This window comes from Salvelinus alpinus, chromosome 1 (assembly GCF_045679555.1).
Source record: "Salvelinus alpinus chromosome 1, SLU_Salpinus.1, whole genome shotgun sequence".
Lineage (NCBI taxonomy): Eukaryota > Metazoa > Chordata > Actinopteri > Salmoniformes > Salmonidae > Salvelinus > Salvelinus alpinus.
Genome location: NC_092086.1, coordinates 85172852 through 85193533, shown reverse-complemented (window position 1 = coordinate 85193533; position 20682 = coordinate 85172852). Strand labels below are relative to the sequence as shown.

General features: G+C 42.7%; 1 protein-coding gene and 1 long non-coding RNA gene across 5 annotated transcripts in view; one reads left to right on the top strand and one right to left on the bottom strand.

Annotated features, from left to right (window-relative positions):
• LOC139532366 (cytospin-B-like) overlaps window positions 1-20682 on the top strand; it is a 189643-nt gene that overhangs the window by 11236 nt on the left and 157725 nt on the right. The window lies entirely within an intron of this gene.
• The window catches only part of LOC139532402 (uncharacterized), a 79300-nt gene that overhangs the window by 9612 nt on the left and 49006 nt on the right, over window positions 1-20682 (bottom strand). The window lies entirely within an intron of this gene.

Here is a 20682-nt window from a genome sequence, read left to right as displayed (position 1 = left end):
TTGTTCTCTTGCTTTGTGTAAATATAACATATTTATTGAAAAAGGTTTTAGCAAATAGAAATATAGGCAATTTACTCAGAATGTCAACCATGCACTGCCCTGCTGTGCACTGCCTGATCCAATTCTGATCGTAGTAATTGTTTAATATTGTGATTGTTTTACTTGTCCATTCGGACAACTGAAATCTATATTCTGGTTGTCCAACATTTTTTTTAACTTGAACCAGACAAGCCTTAATGTCGAGCCCTGACAATGGCATTCTGCAAGATTGATTGTCTATTCGAACAATTGAAAAGTAAATGCTACAGCACACACTTCTATGCAACACTAATTGTTGTTCAATATTTTGTTTGTTTCTCTGTTTAACGCTGTTGCAGATAAACATGCACCGTACAAAAAGCTAAGGGTGAAAGATAGATTTAATAATTGGTTCGCGCATGAATTGTCTAAGAAATGACAGGAAAGAAATTTGGGCTAAGACTGACTGATTCTACATCTGATTGGCAGTCCTTCACATTTGAGAAATAACGGTCTAGCTCTTGTTAGAAAAGCAAAACATATTTCTTGAATTCTGTATCGGCGAGTGGTGGTAATCCAGCCAACTTCTGGAAAGCGATCAAATCTTTGAAACAAAACTCCACCTCCTCGTTGCCCCAGCAAGTTTTGACAGCCTCTGGTCCCATGCGGAAGACGCATTTCAGTTGAATGCATTCAGTTGTACAACTGACTAGGTATCCCCCTTTCCTTTTCCCTACTAGACAACATTTTAATAACCATTTTGCTTCAGCTGTCCACCTGTTTGAAAGGATAGTCTCTGAAAATTCCACTAGGGGAGTCCTTAAGTCTCTTCAGATGTGTCCATGTAAACAGGATTATTAGGGAAATCGTTCTTCTTGCAAAGCATGTAAACTCTTAAACAAACTATTATTTAATCTGACTATCAACAATAATCGTATTATTGTGTGCATGTAACCGTGCTCAGTGATGTAAAAACATCCATAGGGGGTGATTCACTTGATTCCTTATTACTGCAGCTCTCTGCCCAACTTATTGCAGAACCATTGACCTATCTTTTTTACTTGACAATTGTTTCTGGTGTTATCCCTAAGATCTGGAACGTGGCACATGTCCTCCCACTACGTAAAGGAGGAGATCCTTCTGACTTAGATAACTACTAAATGATCTTGCCTTTCCAAAGTTTTAGAATCCCTCTCAGCTAAGAACTTTTTTAACTTCTCACTATTCTTAATGTGCATCAATTCGGTTTTAGACCTGGACATAGTACTATTTCAGCTTGTTTTAGATGATGTGTTAAATTGCTTAGATCATAAAAATCATTGTGCTGCCTTATTTATAGACCTTTCCAAGGCCTTCAACACTGTTGACCATCACATTCTCATTCAAAGATTGACTGAAATAGGCCTGTGATTACTGATTACTTTTAGGGGCGACTGCCCCACAATTGCAGTTATCGATGGCAATTTTAATGCACAAAAATACCGTGACGAGATCCTAAGGCCCATTGTGAGGCCCATTTTTTTTAAGGCATCTGTGACCAACAGATGCACATTATCTATATTCCCAGTCATTTGAAATCCATAGATTAGGGCCTAATGGATTAATTTCAATTGACCGATTTCCTCATATGAACTCAGTAAAATCAATGAAAATGTTGCATGTTGCATTTATATTTTTGTTCAGTATAAATGTATTAAAAATGAATTCATTTGCCCAAGTTTATCATAAGACATGAACAGAATGCATCAGTGATTCATATTTCCTGCAACTTTCTGAAGAAGTAGCAAGAATTCCCTCTGGCTGTGTATGTGCGGTACATGCAGCTACCACTTTGTGTAGCCAATAGGATGCTAATGAAAACTCTTCTGGTACATGGAAAAGCTTTCCCAAAAACCTTCTCAATTAAATGTTAACTATAAAGTAGCCAATGGCAGAATGATATCTGGCAGAATGATATCATGATTATTTGCATAAATCCAGTGGGTATTTGTTTGCAAACTCAACCATCACGTGCTCTACAAAAACACTGCTAAACAACAGCCTCTTGCTAGGTGTGTACTGGAATTAAAGGGTACCTAAACCCCAAAAATGTAATTTAAAAAAAAGCCCCGACCTCAAAAGTGGTCTTCTGATCTGGTTTAAGCATTGATGTGGACTTAGAAAACAAGTCAATTGAATGTTCTATTTAAAATAAAAAAATTGAAAAACAGAAATTAATTTTGGGAAAAACGTAATCAGGTTTAAAACTCAAATGGATTTTATAGGGCCCTACAGATTGCAACAGCCACAGTTGACAGGTGACAGTTGTAATACTCATCACTGCATCCTATATCAAATATTTTGGCTGGTCATCATTGAAGTCTGGTCATCATTGGACCAGACTTCATACCCTTCCCCAGATCTTTGCCTTGACACATCATTGGTTGGCTGGTCATCATTGAAGTCCCGCTTTCGAGCGGCTAGATGTTCTTTACCATTCGGCCATCAGATTTTCCACCAATGCTCCTCACTTAAACTGGTCATCTCTGTATACCCGTCGCAAGACCCACTGGTTGATGCTTATTTATAAAACCCTCTTAGGCATCACTCCCCCCTATCTGAGATATCTACTGCAGCCCTCATCCTCCACATACAACACCCGTTCTGCCAGTCACATTCTGTTAAAGGTCTCCAAATCACACACATCCCTGGGTCGCTCCTTTTTTCAGTTTGCTGCAGCTAGCGACTGGAACGAGCTGCAACAAACATTCAAACTGGACAGTTTTATCTCAATCTCTTTATTCAAAGACTCAATCATGGACACTCTTACTGACAGTTGTGGCTGCTTTGTGTGATGTATTGTTGTCTCTACCTTCTTGCCCTTTGTGCTGTTGTCTGTCCCCAATAATGTTTGTACCATGTTGTGTTGCTACCATGTTGCTGTTATATTGTGTTGCTACCATGCTGTGTTGTCATGTGTTGCTGCCTTGTTATGTTGTTGTCTTATAGGTCTCTCTTTATGTAGTGTTGTGTTGTCTCTTGTCGTGATGTGTGTTTTGGCCTATATTTATATTTTATTTTTACTCCCAGTCCCCTTCCCCGCAGGAGGCCTTTTGCCTTTTGGTAGGCCGTCATTGTAAATAAGAATTTGTTCTTAACTGACTTGCCTAGTTAAATGAAGGTTAAATGAAAATAAATGAAATAAAAGTCCCATAGATCACTTCATTAGTCCCTTTTTGTTTACAAAGCTCTACTACACAAACTTCCAATTTACCTAACTTCATTCAATTTTGTTAAATCCTTTAGTTTTAGTGCCCCCCATTGTTGGAATAACTTGTATCTAATCTTGAATGATTGTAATGGTTTATTTGTTGAAATTGTAGTAATGGTACCTTTTTTTTATTCTTCTTGTTTTATTTGGAATGTTCATTTTCTTGATTGTTTGTACTCAGGGCACCATTGTAAATGAGACCCTGGTCTCAATTGGGCTCCCCTGAATAAACTAAAGTTTGTATCAATACATTATTGTGTTTCTGCCTTGGTATAGGTTCTGAGATTAAATAGGCTATGATGCCGCGCTCCTATCGCACAGCAATACTGTAGCTCACCCATACATATTTTAAATAGGCTATTTACTTTGGAGCATGCTTGGCTATTGAATGAGTGATGGATAAATGGTAGCCTAACGTTTCTTGTGTAGCGGGAATAAACCAGTCATGTCAGAAAAGAAGAGACATGTCCTGCAATATGATTATGATTTAGGCCTATATAATGAAATTAAAAGTAAAATTTTAGGCTACATGCTGCTGGTTCGATCCCAGGTTGTGTCACATCCGGCTGTGACCGGTAAACCCAAAGGGCAGTGCACAATTGGCTCAGCACTGTCCAGGTTAGGGGAGGGTTTGGCCAGCGGGGCTTTCCTTGGCTCATCGCCCTTTAATGACTCCTTGTGGCGGGCTAGGCACCTGCAAACTGTGTTCGGTCATCATTCGAACGTTGTTTCCTCCGACACATTGGTATGGCTGACTTCCGGGTTAAACGAGCAGTGTGTTAAGAAGCAGTGCGGCTTGGCGGGTCATGTTTCAGAGAACGCATGTCCTGGCATGTTGGGTTGTTGCAGCGATTAGACAATGTCATAACTACCAATTGAATATCACGAAATTGGGGTAAAGTATATAAAAAGTATATATATATAATAATAAAAAATATTAGCAAATTTGATAAATACAACCTTTGCGGGAAAACTGCCGCACGCAAGACTTAGAGTATTTTTTTGTGCGCACGCATCTTTGATAAATAAGGCCCCAGACCTTTTTCTGCACGTCTGTTTTTAGATGCTGGTGTGTGCAGGAAACGAAATGCATACTTGGACAGGACCGTAGTCAGCCTCACTAACTGTGTGGAATGCTACTAAAAATCAGTCATCTGGGCCAAGCCATTCAGTTAGAAACATGTGCATTGCTAGGGTCTTTGCACATGGCTGTCAAGTCTAGCTATTTTGTATCCAATGTCCAGTACATACTAAATTAGCCTATTTTTTTTATTCATTCATAGTAAATTTGATGCTTAAAATTAGCTTTTGCATCAGCAGTGAAAACATGATCTGATATGATATTGGTCCAGTTGTATTTAGACAGCCATTCAAGGTAAACAGGGGTAGCTGGTTTATGGTTCTCTGACGTCTGTGTGTGGAATTCAGTGGCATCATGTGATGTTTGTTCTCAACAGCTGCGAGGCGGTCCAGCTATTATAGTCTGATGTGGCTGGTATTTAAACACCCACAATGAAATGAACATCAAATAGCTCTCATGCCAAAGCTCTGTGTAGCTAACATAGGCCTAGGTGACACCTTTTCAAGGCATCAGACGATATTTGTGGAGATGTGGACAATAGCACTACTGGTATGTCACTGTGCTATTGCAGTAACAGGTATCCTAGCTTCTGGTAGACCTACGGTATGCCACTAGTATTAGGCCTACACAGTAACAAGTCGCTTCCAGCAGTACCAGAGCTGTGTTTAAGCTGTGTCTAAGTTCTATGGAATCGACTACCCACTCTTTGGAGCAAGGCCGGCAGCTGAGGTTGAGGTTGCTGAGATGTGGCTTTGACCTGCTGTGTTTACTGTGAGAGAGCTTTGACACTGGCAGTACAGGAAGTTTGGCCCTTGGGGAGCCTAGCTCTGACTCTGAGAAAAAGATGATAAAACATTAAATATACATGAAAGCCTAGCCCAGCTTCTGGATGGTGGTGAATTGTGTGTGTGTGTGTGCGTACAATAGATAGCCTTATAATACATACATATTGTCAAGTTTTGCTTTCTCAGGTGTCAGAAGAACTACATTAGATATTCGCTCCACAGTGATGTACTGTAAAGGCTATCTCACATCGATTGAGACAGAGCCACATCTGACTCAGGAAGTTACTGTAAACTCAGCATTTTCTCTCCCGTCTCTGATTTATTCTCATCAGGTCACAACACATACCTTCCTGTTGAACGCGGAACGAGTGGGAGCTCGGTTTGTTGTATTGGAAAGTTTGTTGTTTAGGAAAGCTTTGAAAGTCTATTAAAAAAGTTTGGTTACTAGCTAGCTACCTTTTGAGTTGGGATGCCGCAACGTGGTTGGCATTAGTTGCTGGGACCGCTACTATCTGTCCAGGGATCCTGCCAATAAGGCCAGGTCTGAGGACCTGCTTGGCGTAGCAGCTAGTCTAGGTGCTAGCTAGTAGGCTATCAAGCTAGTGGGGTTTTCTTGAAGGCTTGAACACAGCCTACACAGCCGGTTAACCATTGTGGCTGGGTTCGCAGATTGTCCCGGGCATGTATTGAAAAAAACATGTATTGAATATTTAAAACATACAATATACTTGCAGTGAAGCCGCTCAACAACTACATCACATTAGTCATCTAACAGCCTCCCATCCAGAGCAACACACAGAAGCAACCAGGGTCAATGCATTGTCGACAGATCTCCCACAAGGTCAAAAACGGGGACTCGAACCAGCGATCCATCAGCCACCGGGCCAAGCTCCCAACCGCCAGGCCACAAGCCCTCCAAGACCCCCCCCCCCCCCCCACACACACACACAGTTCCCCAAGGGCTGGCCCTCAACCATCCGAGACCCCCCCCCGAGAAAAAATATATATAATAAATTCAATAATTCCACCCACCCTCCCCATGCACCAACACAACAACCAACAAAATGAACATAAGAGAGACAAAGGAAAACAGAAAACAACAATGCAAAAAACAAAAGACATCAAGGACAACAAAAATCATAACAGCAAGGCCAATTGAACATTTAAGTGTGCGTGTGTCCGTGTATGTGCACATGTGTGCATTTGTATGAGTGTGTGTATATTGCATATGTACAAACACATGCACGGCATCAGCCTCAGGCCAACCGGCATTAACTGTAACAACACTGCCCCTCAGTGTCATTGAAACTTACTTTTTGTTATGTTTTATTTTGACAACATTTTTTTTACTTTTATCTTTGACCGTCATTCTACCCCCTGCCCAGCAACTCCACTCCCACTTTTCTCCAATTCCAGATCCCTGCTGTTTGTTGTTGTTTCCAATCTTCCCTGCGACCTGCCCTGTCTGGAACTGTGATGACTAACAGCTTCACTTACGTTGCTATCATGACAAAGACCAAAGTCGGCGGGAGTACCGTAGAGGACAGTGGTGTCTTTCTATCACAGGTGAAGCATCTTTTAAACTAACAGAGTTCTACAAGCAGTTGTTACAACAACAAGAAAATAGCTTCAAGTGTTGTCCAAATACTGGTGGAGTCAATTAATAAAAAAATGGACGACCTGACCAGAGAGATCCAAGACCTGAAGAACAGTTTGCAATTCTCCCAGGGTCAGCTCGATGTGTTTAAACAGGAGAACAGCAAGATGACAGCAATCTGTAAGTCATTGAGAGAGGACATCAGTTGTGTATGTGAATCCATGATAACAATCTCGAGGGACAATCAAGGCGGAACAACATGGTTGTGGACGGAATTGTAGAATCTCCACATGAGACCTGGACAGAGTCTGAGGACAAAGTGAGGGAAACGATCTCGGAGAAACTGAAGATGAACCACAGGAAGATTGAGGTAGAGCGCGCCCACAGGACTGGAAAACCCACCATCAGCCCAGGTGTCAGGCCCAGGCCGATTGTGGTCAAGTCCCCGAGGTTGAAGGACAAGGTAGCTGTTCAGGAAAGAGCCGATAACTTGAGAGGAACGTACATCGTCCTCAACGAGGACTTTCCTGAAGCTGTGCGCTAGAAGAGGAAAGATCTTATCCCAGCCATGAAAGCTGCCAGAGCGTGTGGGCTCATTGTCCACCCTCCCTCCCTAAAGCCTGGAAGGGATGAGAGAGCCAAGCCTATGGGTTCGTAGCTTCAACTCCGCAGCGCACACACACACACTTACACACACCAACTGATTAATGGTCTGCTGAATGTACACTGCTCAAAAAAATAAAGGGAACACTAAAATAACACATCCTAGATCTGAATGAATGAAATATTCTTATTAAATACTTTTTTCTTTACATAGTTGAATGTGCTGACAACAAAATCACACAAAAATTATCAATGGAAATCAAATTTATCAACCCATGGAGGTCTGGATTTGGAGTCACACTCAAAATTAAAGTGGAAAACCACACTACAGGCTGATCCAACTTTGATGTAATGTCCTTAAAACAAGTCAAAATGAGGCTCAGTAGTGTGTGTGGCCTCCACGTGCCTGTATGACCTCCCTACAACGCCTGGGCATGCTCCTGATGAGGTGGCGGATGGTCTCCTGAGGCATCTCCTCCCAGACCTGGACTAAAGCATCCGCCAACTCCTGGACAGTCTGTGGTGCAACGTGGCGTTGGTGGATGGAGCGAGACATGATGTCCCAGATGTGCTCAATTGGTCTGGGGAACGGGCGGGCCAGTCCATAGCATCAATGCCTTCCTCTTGCAGGAACTGCTGACACACTCCAGCCACATGAGGTCTAGCATTGTCTTGCATTAGGAGGAACCCAGGGCCAACCGCACCAGCATATGGTCTCACAAGGGGTCTGAGGATCTCATCTCGGTACCTAATGGCAGTCAGGCTACCTCTGGCGAGCACATGGAGGGCTGTGCGGCCCCCCAAAGAAATGCCACCCCTCACCATGACTGACCCACCACCAAACTGGTCATGCTGGAGGATGTTGCAGGCAGCAGAACGTTCTCCACGGCGTCTCCAGACTCTGTCACGTCTGTCACGTGCTCAGTGTGAACCTGCTTTCATCTGTGAAGAGCACAGGGCGCCAGTGGCGAATTTGCCAATCTTGGTGTTCTCTGGCAAATGCCAAACGTCCTGCACGGTGTTGGGCTGTAAGCACAACCCCCACCTGTGGACGTCGGGCCCTCATACCACCCTCATGGAGTCTGTTTCTGACCGTTTGAGCAGACACATGCACATTTGTGGCCTGCTGGAGGTCATTTTGCAGGGCTCTGGCAGTGCTCCTCCTGCTCAAAGGCGGAGGTAGTGGTGTGTGGGTTGTAGACTCCGTCTCATGCTACCACTAGAGTGAAAGCACCGCCAGCATTCAAAAGTGACCAAAACATCAGCCAGGAAGCATAGGAACTGAGAAGTGGTCTGTGGTCACCACCTGCAGAACCACTCCTTTATTGGGGGTGTCTTGCTAATTGCCTATAATTTCCACCTGTTGTCTATTCCATTTGCACAACAGCATGTGCAATTTATTGTCAATCGGTGTTGCTTCCTAAGTGGACAGTTTGATTTCACAGAAGTGTGATTGACTTGGAGTTACATTGTGTTGTTTAAGTGTTCCCTTTATTTTTTGGAGCAGTGTATATATATTTTTTTATCTGCCTATGTTTTCTCTTTTCCATATTATGTCTATCTCTGATAAGCTACCCAGGAAAAGGCTGAAAACAGTCCTTATTCATATATGTAGCCTTAGAAATAAGGTTCATGAAATCAATAACTTGCAATCAGATCAAATTGATATATTAGCCATTTCTGAGACTCACTTAGATAATTCATTTGATACAGCAGTAGCAATAATATATAAGAGACAATAATGCTTATGGGGGAGGTATTGCTGTATATATTCAGAGCCATATCCCTGTAATGCTTAGAGAATATCTTATGTCAAGTGTTATTAAAGTTTTGTGATTGCAGGTTCACCTGGTACATCTAAAGCCTTTTCTTTAGGGGTGTTGCTTTATTCCACCAATTTATAACAGTCAGTATCTAAATAATATGTGTGAAATGCTTGATAGTGTATGTGATGTAAACAGAGGTCTACTTTCTTGGCGACTTGAATATTCACTGGTTTTCAACAAGCTGTCTGTTCAAGAGGAAGCTTCATACTGTAACCAGTGCCTGTAATCTGGTGCAGGTTAATAATCAATTTACCAGGGTGTTTACAAACACTACAGGAACATGATCATCCACATGTATTGATCACATTTTTGCTAATACTGTAGAACTTTGTTCTAAAGCTGTATCCGTACTCATTGGATGTAGTGATCCTAATATAATGGCTACTGTATATCCAGGAAAGCCAAAGTTCTAAAAGCTGGGCCTAAAATAGTGTATCATAGAAAAGATTTAGCTGTGACTCATATGGATGATGTTAAAAATATTTGTTGGTCTGATGTGATTAATAAGGAGCATCCAGACGCTGCACTTGAGTGTATGAAAATTGCTTCTTCAATTACTGATAAACATGAACCTGTTAAGAAACTGACTGTTAGAACTGTTAATGCTCCATGGATTGATGAGGAATTGAAGAACTATGGTTGAAAGAGATGGGGCAATAGGAGTGGCTAATAAGTCTGGCTGCACATCTGACTGGCTGACTTACTGCAAATTGAGAAATTATGTTACTGAACTCAACAAAATGCAGAAGAAACTGTATTATGAAGCCAAGATCAATGATTTAAATCTTGAGTACTTAAAATAAAATGATGGGCAGAAAGACAAATTCAACTCCATCTTTCTATAAGGGCACAAGGCGAGACACAGATGCAGACACAGGAGGCAGATGGTTTGAGTCTTTGATATTTATTAATCAATCCAAAAGGGGTAGGCAAGAGAATGGTTATGTACAGGCAAAAGGTCAAAACAAGTTCAGAGTCCAGGAGGTACAGAGTGGCAGGCAAGTTCGAGGTCAGGGCAGACAGAATGGTCAGGCAGGCAGGTACGGAGTCCAGAAAACAGGCAAAGGTCAAAACCGGGAGGACTAGCAAAAAGAGAATAGAAGCAGGAGTACGGGAAAACACGCTGGTTGACTTGAAAGACATACAAGACAAACTGGCACAGAGAGACAGGAAACACAGGGATAAATACACCAGGGAAAATAAGCGACACCTGGAGGGGGTGGAGACAATCACAAGGACAGGTGAAACAGATCAGGTTGTGACACTTTCATCAAATCAGATGGCTTATTCATCACAAAACCATTTGATGTTGCCAATTATTGTAATGATTACTTGTGGGTAAATTTAGGCAGGAAATGCCAACAAAGAACAGTGAGCCATCGTACTCATGCATAAAAAAACAAATAATGAAAGATAAGCATTGTAAGTTTAAATTTTGTAAAATTAGTGTGGGAGACGTGAAAAAATGATTGTTATCGATCAATATTGACAAATCTGGCATTGACAACTAGATATAAAGCTATTGAGGATGGCAGCTGACTCTATAGCCACTCCGATCTGCCGTAGCTTTAATCTGAGCCTAGAGGAAAGTCTTTGTCCTCAGGCCTGGAGGGAAGCCAAAGTAATTCCGCTACCTAAGAGTGGTAAAGAGGTCTTTACTGGTTCTAACAGCAGACCTATCAGCTTGCTGCCAGCTCTTAGCAAACTGTTTGAAAAAATGGTGTTTGACCAATTACATTGCTATTTCTCTGTAAACAAGTTAACAACAGACTTTCAGCATGCTTATAGAGAAGGGCACTCACCATGTACTGCACTGACACAAATAACTGATGATAGGTTGAAAGAAATTGATAATAAGAAGATTGTGGGCGATGTACTGTTAGATTTCAATGCAGCCTTTGATATTATTGACCATAACCTGTTGTTGAGAAAACTTATGTGTTATAGCTTTTCAACCTCTGCCATATTGTGGATTCAGAGCTATCTATCTAATACAGTGGTTCCCAAACTCGTACCCCTTCAAACATTCAACCTCCAGCTGCGTACCCCCTCTAGCACCAGGGTCAGCGCACTCTCAAATGTTTTTTGCCATCATTGTAAGCCTGCTACACACACACACACACTATATAATACATTTATTAAACATAAGAATGAGTTTTTGTCACAATCCGGCTCGTGGGAAGTGACAAAGAGCTCTTATAGGACCAGGGCACAAATAATAATCAATAATTTTTATGAAACCTTATTTGTTCATCAAAAATGGTGAATAACTTACCACAGGTTAATGAGAAGGCTGTGCTTGAAAGGGTGCACATAACTGCAATGTTGTATTGGAGAGTCTCAGTCTTAAATAATTTTCCACACACAGTCTGTGCCTGTATTTAGTATTCATGCTGGTCAGGGCAGAGAATCCACTCTCACATAGGTATGTGGTTGCAAAGGGCATCAGTGTCTTGACAGCGCGATTTACCAAGGCAAGAAACTCTGAGCACAGCCCTATCCAGAAATCTGTCAGTGGCTTCTGATTAAATTAAATTTTCATAGAACCGCTTGTTGCAATTTTGATGGGGCTCTCTTGTTCAGATATCGGTAAGTGGACTGGAGGCAGGGCATGAAAGGGATAATGAATCCAGTTGTTTGTGTGTCCATTTCGGGAAAGTACCTGCGTAATTCCGCACCCGGCTCACTCAGGTGCTTCGCTATATTACATTTAACATTGTCCGTAAGCTTGAGTTAATTTGCACACAGAAATTCATACAATGATGGAAAGACCTGTGTGTTGTACTTGTTAATGCCGGCAGAGAAGAGCTCCTACTTCTTAAACATGGCCTCAATTTTGTCCCGCACATTGAATATAGTTGCGGAGAGTCCTTGTAATCCTAGATTCAGATCATTCAGGCGAGAAAAAACATCACCCAGATAGGCCAGTTGTGTGAGAAACTCGTCATCGTGCAAGCGGTTGGACAAGTGAAAATTATGGTCAGTAAAGAAAACTTTAAGCTCGTCTCTCAATTCAAAAAAACATGGCAATACTTTGCCCCTTGATAACCAGCGCACTTCTGTATGTTACATGGTCGCTGCCCATATCATTGCATAATGCAGAAAATACATGAGAGTTCAGGGGCCTTACTTTAACAAAGATAACCATTTTCACTGTAGTGTCCAAAACGTCTTTCAAGCTGTCAGGCATTCTCTTGGCAGCAATAGCCTCTCGGTGGATGCTGCAGTGTACCCAAGTGGCGTCGGAGCAACTGCTTGCACGCACGTTACCACTCCACTATGTCTCCCTGTCATGGATTTTGCTCCATCAGTACAGATAAACACATCTTGACCACCAAAGTCCATTTGATGTCACAAAGCTGTCCAGTACTTAAAAAATATCCTCATGTCCTGGTTTCCAGTGGTTTGCAGAAGAGGATGTCTTCCTTAATTGACCCCCCATAAATGTTACGGACATATACCAGGAGCTGTGCCAGGTCTGCCAAGTCTGTTGACTCATCCAGCTGTAACGCCTAGAATTCACTGGCTTGTATGCGAAGCAGTAATTGTTTCAAAACATCTCCTGCCATGTCACTGATGCATCTTGAAACAGTGTTATTTGATGAAGGCATTGTCTGTATCGTTTTTTTTGGCCTTTTCCCACAGCATTGTCCCAGCCATATCCGCGGCAGCAAGAAGAATTAAGTCCTCCACAATAGTATGGGGCTTGCCTGTCCTAGCCACTTGTTAGCTCACCATATGAGACGCTTCTAGCCCCTTCTTATTAATGCTATCTGTTGCTTCAATACATGTCTTACTACTCGAAAGTCGTCTTTATTCTCGCTCATTGTCATGTGTCGTTTCTAAATGTCTGCGCAATAGTGAAGGTTTCCCGCAAGAGAGTAACAGTTAATGTGATTGGATGTTAATTATTTGAATAGGCTTCCTGTATTTGTGTCACGCCCTGACCTTAGTTATCTTTGTTTTCTTTATTATTTTGGTTAGGTCAGGGTGTGACATGGGGGATGTATGTGTTTTGTCTTGTCTAAGGGTTTTGTATGTTTATGGGGTGTTTACTAGTCTAGGTGTTTGTATGTCTATGGTTGCCTAGATTGGTTCTCAATTAGAGGCAGCTGTTTATCGTTGTCTCTGATTGGGAACCATATTTAGGCAGCCATATTCCGTTGGGTATTTCGTGGGTTATTGTCTATATGTAAGTTGCCTGTGTCTGCACTTGTTTAAATTATAGCTTCACGTTCGTTTGTTGTTTTGCATAGTTTGTTTAAGTGTTCTTCGTTTCGTTAAATAAATAGAAGAATGTATTCTTATCACGCTGCGCCTTGGTCCTCCTCTCTTCAACCAAACGATGAACGTGACAATTTGACATTGTGTTGTTATTTCGCTGAACACTAGATGGTTAAAATTTACTAGATGGTTAAATTTTATTTTTGGCAGTGAAACGAGGCTACTCAGGCGAGAGAAAAAAACTCACCCAAATGTATAGCCCCGTTGGAAAATATAAAGGTACTGTTTAAAACATATATATATATATGAATCACATTTTTAGTATCCCCGACGGCATTGCGCATACCCCAGTTTTGGAATATCTGATCTAATAGAACTCAGATGGTTTTCTTTAATGGAAGCTTCTCTAATGTCAAACATGTAAAGTGTGGTGTACAGCATTGCAGCTCTCTAGGCCATCTACTCTTTTCTATTTTTACAAATGACCTACCACTGACATTAAACAACAGCATGTGTGTCGATGTATGCTGATGATTCAACCATATACACATCAGCAACCACAGCTAATGAAGTCACTGAAACCCTTAACAAAGAGTTGCAGTCTGTTTTGGAATGAGTGGCCAGTAATAAACAGGTCCTGAACATCTCTAAAACTAAGAGCATTGTATTTGGTACAAATCATTCCCTAAATTATAGACCTCAGCTGAATCTGGTAATGAATGGTGTGGCTGTTGAACAAGTTGAGGAGAAAATGTATTGGTTTTACCTTAGATTGTAAACTGTCATGGTCAAAACATATAGATTCAATGGTTGTAAAGATGGGGAGAGGTCTATCCGTAATAAAGAGATGCTCTGCTTTTTTGACACCACACTCCACAAAGCAAGTCCTGCAGGCTCTAGTTTTATCATATCTTGATTATTGTCCAGTCATATGGTCAAGTCTGCAAAGAAAGACCTAGTTAAGCTGCAGCTGGCCCAGAACAGAGCCGCACTTCTTGCTCAGAGGGCTAATATTAATATTATGCATGCCACTCTCTCTTGGCTCTCTTGGCTAAGAATTGAGTTAATACTGACTGTGTCACTTCTTGTTTTTTATAGGAAACATTAATGTGTTGGAAATTCCAAATTGTTTGCATAGTCAACTTACACACAACACTGACACACACAGTTATACCACCAGACATGCCACCAGGGGTCTTTTCACTGTCCCTAGGTCCAGAACAAATTCAAGGAAACATACAGTATTATACAGAGCGTGTATGGAAGTGCATGGAACTCCCTTCAATCTTATATACCGCAAGTGAACAGCAAACCTGCTTTCAAAAAACAAATAAAGCAACACCTCACGGCACAATGCCTCTCCCCTATGTGACCTACTTGTTGTGTGTATGTACTGACATATATGTGTAAATGATAGATGCACACACACACACACTAAATGTTTTTAAATGTATGTAAATTGTAAAGTATTTTGTCTGTAATGTCTTTTTTGTTTTGTGTCAGACCCCAGTAAGACTAGATGTCGCTAATGGAGATCCTAGTAAATCAAATCTCTTTTTAATCTAAAAATGCTGATTAACGCTTTAAAAAACAACTGTTTCCTCATCTGTACACTGTTAGAAAAAAGGGTTCCAAAAGGGTCCTACGGCTGTCCCCATAGGAGAACGCTTTTTGGTTCCAGGTAGAACCCTTTTGGGTTCCATGTAGAACCCTCTGTAGAAAGGATCTACATGGAACCAAAAAGGGTTCTACCTGGAACCGAAAGGGTTCAACCTGATACCAAAAAGGGTTATTCAAAGGGTTCTCCTATGGGGACAGCCAAAGAACACTTTAAGGTTTTAGATATAACCATTTTTGGGGCGGCAGGTAGCCTAGTGGTTAGAGCGTTGGGCCAGTAACCGAAAGGTTGCTGGATCAATTCCCTGAACTGACAAGGTAAAAATCTCTCGTTCTGCCCCTGAACAAGGCAGTTCCCCGGTAGGCCATCATTGTAAATACGAATTTGTTCTTAACTGACTTGCTTAGTTAAATAAATACAAATTTATTATTCTACTATACTGCAGAGTGGTGCTTCATGATTATGCATGGAATGGGCCTATGCTTAGAGAATGCAGATAGGCCATTTGTTGTTCTCTTTCTGTGTGCATGTGCCTTCATCAACATTCAACGGAGTCTACATCACGACTCCCTTGGGCATGTTCTGCTCTGACTTCTAAATGTGACTTGGAGGACTCAAGGCAATTCAACCCTTTATTGGCCAACTTCAGGCCTATCTGTTTTAGAAATAGGCCTGATGAGTTGGTGTAAAAATGCATTGCAGTAGTAGGCTACATATTGATTCCGATCATTCTGTTACCTTTGTTTGCATAAATGCAAAATAGTCAGCAACACAAACCATAGACAATGATTTATGACTAGGTGTTCTAATACAGAGTCAGGTTAAGGTCTACCGTCCTAGCGTAATGTCCTGTCCTGTTCTTTCACATCCTCCTAGAGGTCGGCCACAGCCCCTCACTGAGATTTCGCACAGAAAAGCCAATGGTTAGTTTCAGCGTACGTTGACGATCGATTGTGACGAAGGATGTTCATCCGTAATTTTAACGTTAAACGACATTTTAACAATAGACTTAGTTCACGCATTTCATCTGGAATCTCACAGAATCGGGGATGGGCTCATTTCTGCACACTTCTTTATTCACTTTAGGTTACTTTGAGGTTGAGGTTATGACTTAGCACACACATCAGTTTCCCCAGTCTCAGGTGCTGTACAGATGCACTGGAGCTGCTGACGTGGACACACACAAATACGCACTGTGGCGAAGGTGGCTGAAAACATTCAATTAAATGTTCTGAAACATGCAGAATTCAAATTAAGGGTATTTAATCTCATGTAGTTTCTTAGAGATTATAAACTGGTGAAATGCTGTTACACCACATTCACCAGATCCATAGTGTGGCTGACTGTGATAGTTGTAGTTCACACACAGATGATATACCATGCAAGATTTCACAGACTCCAAAACAATATCTACACAAATGTTCTTAGCTTAGGGAAGCATGATGAACACAATTCCAACTTGTGAATGCAATGATATTTTTGTGAAAATGTATTATTTGTCTAAAAACATGCACTTTCCCTGATCTGTATACTCAGACTAGGCTGTAGAGACCTGTTTGTGGTAATATAATTTAATGTAGCCTAATGTAACATGAGCAGCCAAGAAAGCAGAGACAGTATTTTTTTACATTTAACCTTTATTTAACCGGGTAGGCTAGTTGAGAACAAGTTCTCATTTACAACTGCGACCTGGCCAAGATAAAGCAAAGCAGTGTGACACAAACAACAACACAGAGTTACACATGGAATAAGCAAACATACAGTCAATAATACAATAGGAATAAAATACAAATAATAATAAAAAATAAAAAAATTACACGTCTATATACAATGTGTGCAAATGAGGTAGGATAAGGGAGGTAAGGCAATAAATAGGCCATAGTGGCGAAATAATTACAATATAGCAATTAAACACTGGAGTGATAGATGTGCAGAAGACGAGTGTGCAAGTAGAGATACTGGGGTGCAAAGGAGCAAAATAAATAGTATGGGGATGAGGTAGTTGAATGGGCTTTTACAGATGAGCTATGTACAGGTGCAGTGATCTGTGAGCTGCTCTATATGAGTCTGCAGCTTCAGTGATTTTTGCAGTTCGTTCCAGTCATTGGCAGCAGAGAACTGGAAGGGAAGGCGGCCGAAGGAGGAATTGGTTTTGGGGGTGACCAGTGAAATATACCTGCTGGAGCGCGTGCTATGGGTGGGTGCTGCTATGGTGACCAGTGAGCTGAGATAAGGCGGGGCTTTACCTGGCAAAGTTTATAGATGACCTGGAGCCAGTAGGTTTGGCGGTGAATATGAAGCGAGGGCCAGCCAACGAGAGCATACAGGTCGTAGTGGTGGGCTTTGGTGACAAAACGGATGGCACTGTGATAGACTGCATCCAATTTGCTGAGTAGAGTGTTGGAGGCTATTTTGTAAATGACATCGTCGAAGTCAACGTTCGATAGGATAGTCCGTTTTACGAGGGTATGTTTGGCAGCATGAGTGAAGGAGGCTTTGTTGCGAAATAGGAAGCCAATTCTAGATTTAATTGTGGATTGGTGATGCTTAATGTGAGTCTAGAAGGAGAGTTTACAGTCTAACCAGACACCTAGGTATTTGTAGTTGTCCACATATTCTAAGTCAGAACCGTCCAGAGTAGTGATGCTGGACGGGCGGGCAGGTGTGTGCAGCGATTGGTTGAAGAGCATGCATTTGGTTTTACTTGCATTTAAGAGCAGTTGAAGGCCACGGAAGGAGAGTTGTATGGCATTGAAGCTCGTCTGGGGGTTAGTTAACACAGTGTTCAAAGAAGGGTCAGAGGTATACAGAATGGTGTCGTCTGCGTAGAGGTGGATCAGAGAATCACCAGCAGCAAGAGCGACATCATTGATGTATACAGAGAAAAGAGTCGGCCCGAGGTTGGAACCCTGTGGCTCCCCCATAGAGACTGCCAGAGGTCCGGACAACAGGCCCTCCGATTTGACATTCTGAACTCTGTCTGAGAAGAAGTTGGTGAACCAGGCAAGGCAGTCATTTGAGAAACCAAGGCTGTTTAGCGTGCCGATAAGAATGTGGTGATTGACAGAGTCGAAAGCCTTGGCCAGGTTGATGAATACAGCTGCACAGTATTGTCTCTTATCAATGGTGGTTATGTTATCGTTTAGGACCTTGAGCATGGCTGAGGTGCACCCATGACCAGCTCGGAAACCAGATTGCATAGCGGAGAAGGTACGGTGGGATTCGAAATGGTCGGTGATCTGTCTGTTAACTTGGCTTTCGAAGACCTTAGAAAGGCAGGGTAGGATAGATATAGGTCTGTAGCAGTTTGGGTCTAGAGTGTCTCCCCCTTTGAAGAGGTGGATGACCGCGGCAGCTTTCCAATCTTTGGGGATATTAGACGATACGAAAGAGGTTGAACAGCCTAGTTAATAGGGGTTTCAACAATTTTGGTGGATCATTTTAGAAAGAGAGGGTCCAGATTGTCTAGCCCGGATGATTTGTAGGGGTCCAGATTTTACGGTTCTTTCAGAACATCAGCTATCTGGATTTGGGTGAAGGAGAAATGGGGGAGGCTTGGGCAAGTTGCTGTGGGGGGCACAGGGCTGTTGACCGGGGGTTAAAGAGAGGAGATCTCCAATGAGGAGGTGCTAATGTAGGTTACGTTTTAAAGACACGTTTATGTGGGACCGGGAGCACTGCCCTGCCTCCAGACTCTGAAGTGGTTCCATACAGCGCCTCCGTAGCTGTTGTTTTTTTCCTGTGTGGGAGCCAGGCAGCCACTTGGTAACATGGTCCCAGATCTGTTTGTGCTGTCTTGCAAACAACCATAGGAATTGGCATGGCAGCTCAAACAGATCTGGGACCAGACACCAGGCTAGCCTCCTGGGCCCATGGCCACACCTGGAGAATGGAGTAGAGAGTGGGACAGAAGAGCTGGGAACTGGGTGCAGATACAGCTTCTCAGCATCAATAGGAGGCTATTATTGTTTGGCCTTGAAAACATATTTTGTAAGAATGAGTCATGACGACAATAGAGAATCCCTCCGTTGAATAAATATTGTTATATTTTTCTACCTTTGATCCATTCATGCATTGTTTTTCAGTCTTTTGCTTTGTGTGTTTACTGAAGTGCCCTAGTTGGTAGGTATCAGGTATCAAGGTAAGACCCAAGTGCAGACTGTGTGAAGTAACAATGTTTATTGTAACAACAGGGGCAGGCAAACGACAGGTCAAGGCAGGCAGGGGTTGATAATCCAGAGTAGGAGCAAAAATACAGGACGGCAGACCCAGAGCCTGGGGCAGGCTCCGGGTCAGGACAGGCAAGGGTCAAAAACCAGGAGGACGGAAAAAGAGAGGCTGGGAAAAGACAGGAGCTGACAGGAAAACGCTGGTAAACTTGACAAACTGTCACAGACAGACAGCAAACACAGGTATAAATACCCAGAGGATAAGTGGGGAAGATGGGCGACACCTGGAGGGGGTGGAGACGAGCACAAGGACAGGTGAAACAGATCAGGGTGTGACAGTAGGGCAGTCTTTCCGATGCACAAATAGCCTCTGAGTCTGTGTGAAGTTTTCCTCCAAGTTTTATATTGTTAGACAATAATTTAATATGATTTGAGATTGCATCAGTTAACTCTGGCAAGAAAAGGAAAAGGCCACATAGCCAGCCTATTCCTCACACTCCATGATGTCACCATCAGGCTGTTTTTCCATTGAGAGAAGAGAACACTCAAGGAGTTTACGAGGAGAGAATATTCCTCTCTCTTCCAAGATGATTGGCAAGTTAGTTTCTCCTTGTGAGGTGTGGGGAATATGTGTCAGTAAGAGAGGGAAACCGAGGGAGAGAGAATCAGAGAGAGGCGGGGAAAGAGAGAGGTGAAGATGGCAGTGCTAAGAAGCCCACGCTGGCTGCCTCTCCTCTCTTCTCATTTCCTCTCATCTCCTCTCATGTTTCTCTCTGAGTGAGATATCGAGTGGACACTAGAGGCTATAGCCAACACTCTCACATATCCCACATTGACAGGTGGCTCTTCAGAACAAACTCCACACACACACCCCACATTGACAGGTGGCTCTTCAGAACAAACCTACCACACACACACGCAGTGGATTTATGCTATATAATTAATCTGTTTGGCCTGGTTCTCTTCTCACTCACAGACTTCTGCTGGAAACAGGACACAAAGGGCTGTGAGACAGGTTTAATCCTAGACACATGGAAAGGGGGATGTATAAGGAGGGTACGGAGCAACAGAAGACAAACAGCAGAGGGGCTAAGAATCTTGGAGATGGGGAAAGGGACAATAAAACAGGGGGAAAGTTTGCAGGACTCTGCCCGGAGGGGCAGATCCCAAGTAGACAGCCATACCCTCTGCCCAAGATGATAGCAGGGAGCCGGGGTCCGGTGTCAGTCCGCCTGTCGACGATACCTGGAAGTGCTCTTGGGAAGAGCGGTCCGAGTTATCTTCCAGGTACGCCAACAGCGGGGGACGAACATCTGGGCAGAGGGTATGTTGACCTCTTGCTCCTGGAAGAGCGGGGGCTGATAACCCACGGAGCACTCGAAGGGCGAGAGCCCAGTGACCAAGCAGGGAAGGGTGTTCCGGGTGTACTCCACCCACATGAGTTGCTGGCTCCAGGTGGTGGGTTTGGCCGAGACGAGGCATCGAAGAATTGTCTCCAGGTCCTGATTGGC